Source organism: Temnothorax longispinosus, chromosome 5 (genome assembly GCF_030848805.1).
Source record: "Temnothorax longispinosus isolate EJ_2023e chromosome 5, Tlon_JGU_v1, whole genome shotgun sequence".
Lineage (NCBI taxonomy): Eukaryota > Metazoa > Arthropoda > Insecta > Hymenoptera > Formicidae > Temnothorax > Temnothorax longispinosus.
In genome coordinates this window covers 20,868,970-20,878,019 of record NC_092362.1, presented here as the reverse complement: position 1 = coordinate 20,878,019, position 9,050 = coordinate 20,868,970, and the positions used below count along the sequence as shown (strand labels likewise).

Below are 9,050 nucleotides of genomic sequence, written 5' to 3'. Positions count from 1 at the left end.
GCTGCATCAATTCAAGTTACCGAAAACCAACATTTCTCGCAGCGATATAAATGTTGCTTGGAAATTATTACCCGATAAAACGCATTATTTACATTCGACAACGCTTATTCGAAATCGATTAGTTTGCAAAATATGCCAGTTAGAATAAACTTTCTCACGCGATAAATTAATATTGAATTTGGTCAGGTAAATGTAAGAATTTATAAATTATAGCATTAATCATCTCTAAATTTTGTCAGTATAAGATACTTTGCCTTATCAAACGAATGCATTTTGGTAATAGTTCGTGCGTGAAAGGATATGTTTATTGAAGTCCATTCCAATTTATTCCTTAATATCGTCGAACTCATCGGATGTGTCTGAGGCGTTGCTGGGTTGCGGCTCGACTTCCTCGATCTCCTCCTCATCGGTCAAATACTGTCTGATATAGTATAATACAATAATTAAAATGATGGTTATTAATAATAATGGACTTCCATTAGATGTGACGACATCAGGTCTGACATCATCTGATGTTAATGGAATTAAATCCATGACGATAAGAATTATCAACAATACTTTTACTGTGATATACATTGTGCCCAACTGATTAGATGACAGAGGATCCGAGTCAACAATAATAATACGTGTTATACGTACAAGAGCCAAGGTGACAATGAATCACAGAAATACATTCGCCCGCGTGCGCACACAAACAAAAACACACACACACATACCCTCATTCACAAACACAAATACGCTTTAAGAAGTATAGGCGACGTTGATAAAAATAAATGTTTATTTTTAATTACATATATATATATATATATAATTCTTTAAGGCCGGTATTCATAGTCGGGTTTTATATTCAAGATCCTTGTAAGGCACATATTATATACTTACTCATTACAACGTTCGGGGTGGTTTTCTCTTATGTGCCGACAACACTCATCTTGGGTGTTAAATTGTTGGCCACATATCTTGCACTTTAGTACAAAGAAATCTTTTACATCTTCAAATTTTGGTAAATTTGCATTCATTTTCTCTAAACGTGCAATATCTAACGCTGTTTATTAGTTATCGTTTGTGTCATGCCTGTAATGTTCCCATTTATTGTTGCCTGTATTTATGTTTTTCTTATCTAACGTCTCGCTATTTTTCGACCTCGTTATTACTTTCAATTCGCCGGCCAAGTATATGGCGATAATCGCCACAGCATTATTGAACTAACATTGTTAGTAAATGGACCGACCTGCGCGTTTACGGCGAAACATTACTACGCCGTCGTTTAATTCTCTCACAAATTAACTCGCTTCAATTAACTCGCTTTTTTTCCGGGTATCGGCATTTACACGCGGACCGTGCCGATATCGTTTACTAGCGGCGCAATTCACCATTACGAAAGCGGCTGCATTAAATCTCCTCGCGACGGTAACGTGGGGGCACCACACGAAGGGGGACACACGATAGGGAGCAGGGCAAGACAGATCGTAAGGTGCAGCCATATAGCGGAGCCCACGCTTCGTGATCCTTCACTGTTCCTCAACGTCGATATTCAAATCAGTGTCTCCCCCACCCGTGTCTCCTCTCTGCCACGCTGTACGTCCTCTTTTTACCACCTTTTCATGCCGTAATTTACCGTTACAAAAGCCCCGGCGCCCACGCGCCCGCCCGCCCCCTCCAAGCGCCGCCGCGCCGTGCCGTCGAGCATACAATCGTCGATTCGTTGATTCATGATGCCGATTCAGCGAGACCGATCGCTTACTTCGATGCTAGATCTATCGCTAGGTATCTCTACACGGCAGGTGTGTGCTTTAGAAATTCGAGTCACGCTGATGTGAATAGAAATAATTATGATACTTGGATAATACTAATGTATTACCGTTATTATTATGTATTTATCGAATTTAAAAACAAAATGCACAATGTTCGCGTTCCAAGGTTTATGGCAATATTCGAAACATTTATATGTGTTTGAGCATTTGATTTTTATTTCAAAATTGAAGCTATCTTCAATATTAATTACGTGCAAGGAATGTACTGCGATATCGTTGGTTTATCGTTGGTTGGTTGGATGCAGGTGCATGAGATTTAGTAAATATTTGTCATCGTTGATAAATATTTGTTATCATTGGTAAATATTTATTTCTGATGTTAGTCAGGATCGAAGAACGATCGTTGAACGATCCCTCGAGAAGCAGCCAATGAGAAACACCAAGAAGAAATTTAATCGCGTGATACGCGTACGTGCTCTCACGATACCTTCTCAATTTCAAGTTTCGCATCCAGTATTTGCAACAGGGCTGAACATTTCTACAATTTATTTACCGGTTTAATCTTTTAGACGAAAATTTCGATGTAAAAATCTTGATACAAGATAGAGCAGTTCAATGTCTTTCGTTGAATAATTTATTGATATGATAAAATAAAAAATGTATCGAGGAATCAATTCCTAATGACAGAAAGATGTAAAATAAAGTTGTGATATTAACATCGCAAAATGTTTGATTTAATTTGCGATAAATAGTTTACTAGAATATCGAGCACAACATTTTCAGCATTTGGCGAAAAACTTAAAAATGCGTGTTACACGGGTGCAACTAATATAAACACCCAGCCCTGAGTGCAGGTAAGGGAGCCCCAGATATCAGCACGTAGAGGCGTTAACAGGAATGTCACTGAGTTACCGAGAAAGCTTCGTTGCGACATTCGATCCAATCTACAATGCTCGCGACGGCGATGCTCGTCGAATACCAGAAGGTGGCAATAATCTGCATGTGTCGCGAATAATTCGCGGGCGGGAGCACGCGCGAACGAAACCGGAGAGGATATGCACCGGGATGCATTGCGGAGGACGCGATGATGTCGGCCGCCTCTTGTAAACACGTGAATCGCCCGCGACCTTCGTCACCAAATGAACATCATGTCGACTGACACCTGGACATCACCGGTTTATCATTTGTGACATGAAACATAAGCAAATATTTTAAAAGTTCTACACCATGTAGGATTGATAATAATATTATTTATCACGCGCGTTCCTTTTAAAGAAATAACTAAACATATATGACACACGATTAAAAATATAAAGAGATATTAAATTAAACACCTGAATATATAGATAAAAAAAAATATGTGTTTATAACTGCCACGTTAAATAATTCTTGCCATATTCATATACCGTCGTATAACGTATCATTGACTTTAAATTAGATTCCTGCAGATCGTATTTTAATGATGCGATAATAATGTTTTTGCTTCTTTTATGTATAACTGAAAAATTAACTTTCGTGTACCGTATGATATTTATCTCGCAGCAATGTGACCCCTTACGAATTTAAAATTATTGTTGCTTGAGCCTTTATTCTTTCCTATATATATAGGGTATATTCTTACATTACCAGCCATAATTGTGTCGGTCTGTTTACACGAAATATAAAAACACACATCCGAACTGATTTGAAAAGATCGACGAACTGGATGTGTCAGAAAACCGATAAACAAAATACTCGGTTGACGTCACGTTAAATGCTCTTATATAAAGAAAAATGTCTCGAGATTCAACCTCACAGGAAAATAATTTTTTCGCGCGTCTCAGATAATTGGCACTATCTAGACAAGAGATACTAAATGTTGGGTTTATAAATTATTATACATATTAAATAATTGAAATACTTTTATTATTAACAAAAAATTAACCTTTCTAGAATGTAAAAATAATATTTTTTTATATTTACATTTAACAAAAATAAAATGTTACGTTAACATAAATCTTTTGTTAAAAAATAAACTTTTAACAAATATAAACAGTGTAACTTTTACACATTATATATTAATCAAAAAAGTTTGAGTTGTTACATTTGTAAAATGTAAAAAGAACATTTCTTATATGTTAATTTCAACATAAAAGTTATGTTATTTGTACACACAATTAACTTCAAATTACGATCAAAGTTACATTTTTTTTCTGTTGAAATATTAACATAGTATATTGATAAACAGCTATGATCAACAGCTTTGAAATGTAAAAGTTGTTAAATAACTTTACTAATAATCGTAAATCAAAAACTCAATAAACAATTAACTTTAAATTACGATCAAAGTTACATTTTTTTTTTGGTCACACAATTAACTTCAAATTACGATAGTAATATATATTTATTACTCAATGTTACCATTTAACACATCCATATTATGTTAAATTAACACAAAAATTTGAGTGGACCGTTTTGGACATGTGATTTATGTTATATTTAACACAAATTTTCACATTGAAATTTAATTTGACACATATTATATACGAATATTATTTTAGGGTCAAAGAAATATTGGTTTTGAAAATTCGTAGTTAATAGAAAGAATGAGAATGCTTTGTACATAAAATCATTTCTGAAAGAAGGTATCAACGCTTGACTAGCGCAACATGAAGCGTGATATAATCTTATTCCGCGATACAATTCACGTATAATCCAATTACGCGCAATCTAGGGGCCGCCGCCTATCAGTCTCGTGCCACAAATTTCATGTTCATGGACAGGTTATCGAGGGGATTAGAATAAAATCGCGTGACGGACATCGTGAACCTGATATTTAAACGCAAGTCGAGCTATGCGTAATAACATGTAGTTCGACATAAATTGCGGTCTTCATTTCGTGTCTGTCAGAAATCCAACTCTGTGGCTAGCTTTGACACGAGCGCGTATTTGAAACACGTCATAACAGCACGACGATCGACGGATAACAAGACAACGTAATAATATCGGTGATATCGTCCTGGTCGGTGAACCGTGTCCCTCGTCATTCTGCTGCCTCGCGTGTGCGTATAAGCACGTGACGAGACCCGGAGCGATTGTTACGCGGGTCGTTATTGTAATGTCGGTGCGTTACATTATTCTGGTATTCTCGATCGAATGGTTTGAAGAGGAGAACACGAGAATGTTAGAACGGGCGTATTGCATTAGTGGCGGGTTGTAAATCGCGATGTACGATAATAACGACGACGATTTCGTTGGTAACTTTTACTGTAATACGTATTACAACACGATTAGTTAATTGAAACGTAAAATTACGTATTCGTATCCTTTCGTTTGGGATCTCTTACCTTTGATTCACTTCTCGAGGATTTTGCAACTATAAGTCGCCCTCGGCACTGGGTCTGCTCGACAGGTAGGGACGTGTAGGACGATCGTTTATGGCAATACCGCGCGAGCTTCGCCCATTATTCGCCACGTTGCATTTATTCGCCGATTTTACATACAAGGAGACACGCTGTCGCTTCCACTTCTACGATCAGGAAATGTCGTGCTTGAAATCGTGATCATTTTTACCTTCTAAAAAATATTGTTTTCGAAATTTGCTAACAAATTTATTTTAATATCTATATTATATCGATTGTTGTAAAACTTACAATAATATCGCGCTTAAATTGTTAAAAGATGGTATAGTTTTCGGTATTAACGGTTTATTACAATTCCCCTTTTTTTTGCTTTGATTTGGAAAAGCTGCAAATGAGAAATAAATCCGTGACATGACTACCGGATTAATTTAGAAAAAATTACGGAAACTTACCATGAAGAATTATGGACAATTATGCAATTTCATTTCCTTCCAGTAGAGAAATTAATAACTAACTTGACTCTTCAGCGAAAGAGGAGGCTTCAACGATCCATTTTTGTTTTTTCTCAGAATCTCTAGCCGCATCCGTGAAATTATTGAATTAAGGACCACCAGCGTATTCTGCCGGTTCCGTAATTGATTTCAAGCTTCGTTAGAACGGTTCTCTGAGACAATCTACCATAACTTCCTTCGCTTTACGCTCATTGTGAAACAAGATAAACATAAGTGACTTTGCATTATTTTTCGTTCCCGCATTAGGAACTAATATAAGTGATTCCTACGAAGCATCGCAAGTCGAAACGAGTCGTAGTGCTTGTTCCGCTTTCGTCGTGTTTTCTTGTTCTCAGGGCTTATCGGGCAATGTCAAGGCTGACACTATCCTCTACCCGGAAACCTGAACCTGTAGTTGGAGCATACGATCGACAAGATATCGTCCTCGTCGTATTATTCGACACGACACATATTAGCTGTCTAGTGTAGTCCTTGAGACTTCTCTGGAAATGGCGTCTTGACATTTGTATTTGCTTCACGATTGCTGCTTGAAAGAATTGAAATCTTATATTTATTATAAATTCAGTTAGTCTTGCATTTTCTTAAAATATAGATTCATATCGTATGATAATAAAAAAATAGACATTATTATACGCCAAGCTATATTCGGTAATTCTGAAAATTAATCACTTACGCGCGCAAATTCCATGCTATAACCCTTTCATACCGACGGGCCGTTTCTTGCACCGACCTCTTTATTCCAGCCTTAAGAAAGGGTCCCCCTTTCAATTACTCTCGCTGCCCACTAAACCCGACGAAGAGACTTTGCAATTTAATTCAAACCTCCAACAGTCTATATCGACGAGTGCATATTCCATCAACATATTCAATGGTCCATTAGCCGCGCGAAAGACACGCAGAGCGAGGTCACGAAGAGTATATACGAAGGGCTCTGAAGACCAGGCACCCAAGTTTTTTTTATCAAGAGACACGGTAGTGTCTCGCGCCAAGTACGCGCGAAGCGAGACCGCACCGTGTATGACTCTTACGCGAACGCACGAGTTGCGAGTATCCGAGATTTTGAGATCTCAATAACGAGTGAACCCGCTACGTGCCCTATACGAGCGGAGATATTACGATGCAAAGTCTGAAATGTTAAATTTTATAATTAAGGAACGTCCACGTCGTCGTCGGACAAATAATAATAATAATTTGTCACTTTCCTATCTTTGACAAGAGGGTAGTGATGCTCGTGTAGACGACAGCAGACTCTGCAGACTGCAGTGCACTAGTGCACTACTGCGCTGTCGCAGTGCGTGACAGTATACTGACAGTACTGACAGCGCATGATATATATATATATATATATATATATATATATATATATATATATATATATCTGTATGCAAAAGTAAGCGTGTAAAGCATTCTTTGCATTACAATTTTCTTACTTGTATTGCAGTCTTTTGACTCTATATGTTATGTAAATTAATCTTTAAATCTCAGCCTTTATTTTTATAAAGTTAATGCAGATATATATATACTATACATATACTATTTTTTTTTAATAGTACACTATAATTATTTTTATTATATATAAAAAATATGCGTAAGAATAGAATTTATTAAACTACATTAACATTTTACATTTTAATCTCAAGTTTCATGACATGGTTTATACTTCATGGAGATATTGCTTATTGTTAGTATCACGATTTGGTGTTGCGGATTAATATTGCGAAAAATGATAATTTTACTTACGTTAGATTCTGCCTTGATGTCAAACTCTATCGCCTATAAAGGAGACATTCCTTGTGACAATTATGCGAACAGCGACGAACCGAGAAGCGCGAGAGGTCCATTCCTCGCTCCCGACGCGCAATACGAGGTGATTCAACAAGGACGTTACTCCTATTACGGGACGAAGGATGACGAGGACCTGCAGGATGGTCCTTGCCAATTAGATGTTAACATTCTCCTCGATTACTCTAATATGTAAAGACTGCAATATGTAAAGGTGATCCGTCGATGACTTGGCGCAACTGTAGTAAGAGTGATTTTAATGTAATTCAATAATTCTTGTGTGTTTTTTTCAATTTTACACCCTAATCTACCCCAAATTTGTTTATTCTTATTGGAAGCGATCTAGGGTGCGCGCAAGTGAGTATCTATAGCCAGCGCTATTCCACGATTGTATTATTCCCTCGGATAACTTCTCTTTCTTATATTTAACGTTATACCATTATAATATATATATATATATATATATATATATTATATCGTATTATATAATAATCATTACCGGACATGGGAACAATTCCGTGTTTTGCAATGAACATTCGTGAATCCATACATGTTGTGATAGGATTATGTGACAGAATTATAGTACATTCGAGGTTAGTATACTTTTGCATTGACATTGCCGGTCACGGTCAAGTATTGTTGAAATTATATTAATTGATCGCAGAGTTAATGCCGATGCCGAGTAGATCCCTTAATAAAAAGAAAGGTGTATCGTACCATATAACTTGCGAAAGTAGAAGGGAACGAGGAAGTGATCTGTAAAAACAAATATTAGTCGAGTTCGTGACGGACGTTTTGCCTTGGTTGTTTACAAGTAAATATTAACGAGTAAAATACGTGTAGTTGTCATACATATGTAGTGACTAGTGACAGTCGTGACCGTTACTATACATATATTCGATCTTGTTGTACAAAGGCTTAAGATAATTGTGATTTATAACATGAACATTAGTGAAATAATCTACACAATAAATCTAATCAATTAACTAAAAAAATATTAACTTAAAAATGATACAAGCGTCCAGGAACGTGATACGTATGTTACTTTCCGGTAAATGTTTTCGATATAATATGTTTTGAGAAGTTACATTAAAAGCTTCTCTCTGGATTTGACTTTGTTTCTCACATTATTACATCGATAGAACGCAAATTTCTTGATTACATGCATATGTAAATAATTGAGCTGATTTTTTAAGTTATTTTTGAAATTAAAATGTTTTTTTTTAATTAAAAGTTTATGATTTTTGGAAATCTAAACCAAAAGGTATTACAGGAAATATGTGTGCCATTCTATTCTACACAACATATAATTTTAAGAAATTGGCAAACACCTCGAGAAAAATATTCTTCACGTTTGGTTTTTTTAATAGCTCGAACCTTATGGTTTAAATTTTGTTGGTTTCCTTATAAATCTGTGTGTGTGGGAGTTAAAAGCAATGCGATCTGGAACCGGTTGCGGAATCATCTTCCGAAATTGGCAGGTGCCCCCGGGTTGGTTTCTCGCCCCGATCGTTTTTCTCCCTTTGTCTCTCCATCCGCGTAGCTAAAATCAATATTTAATCGAACTTCTATCGCGCGCATAGCTCGGAGGCAGGTGCGAAAGCAGACCGCCATTGTCTCAGCCAGGAATCGCCAATGATTTTGGCGCCGCGGGGTATCCC

At 36.6% G+C, this 9,050-nt stretch overlaps 1 long non-coding RNA gene across 3 annotated transcripts; it reads right to left on the bottom strand.

Annotated features, from left to right (window-relative positions):
• Positions 1 to 4,048: 4,048 nt before the first annotated feature.
• LOC139813097 (uncharacterized) lies at positions 4,049 to 7,359 on the bottom strand. 3 transcript variants are annotated; one of them, XR_011732035.1, is made up of 5 exons: positions 6,281 to 7,359; positions 5,611 to 6,130; positions 5,387 to 5,480; positions 5,081 to 5,309; positions 4,049 to 5,000 (listed from the first exon to the last, which is right to left on the bottom strand). It is a non-coding gene; the product is annotated as an uncharacterized lncRNA (long non-coding RNA). The 3 variants fall into 3 exon arrangements; XR_011732036.1 differs by having other exon boundaries at positions 4,049 to 5,309; positions 5,548 to 6,130; XR_011732034.1 differs by having other exon boundaries at positions 4,049 to 5,309.
• Between the last annotated feature and the right edge of the window lie 1,691 nt (positions 7,360 to 9,050).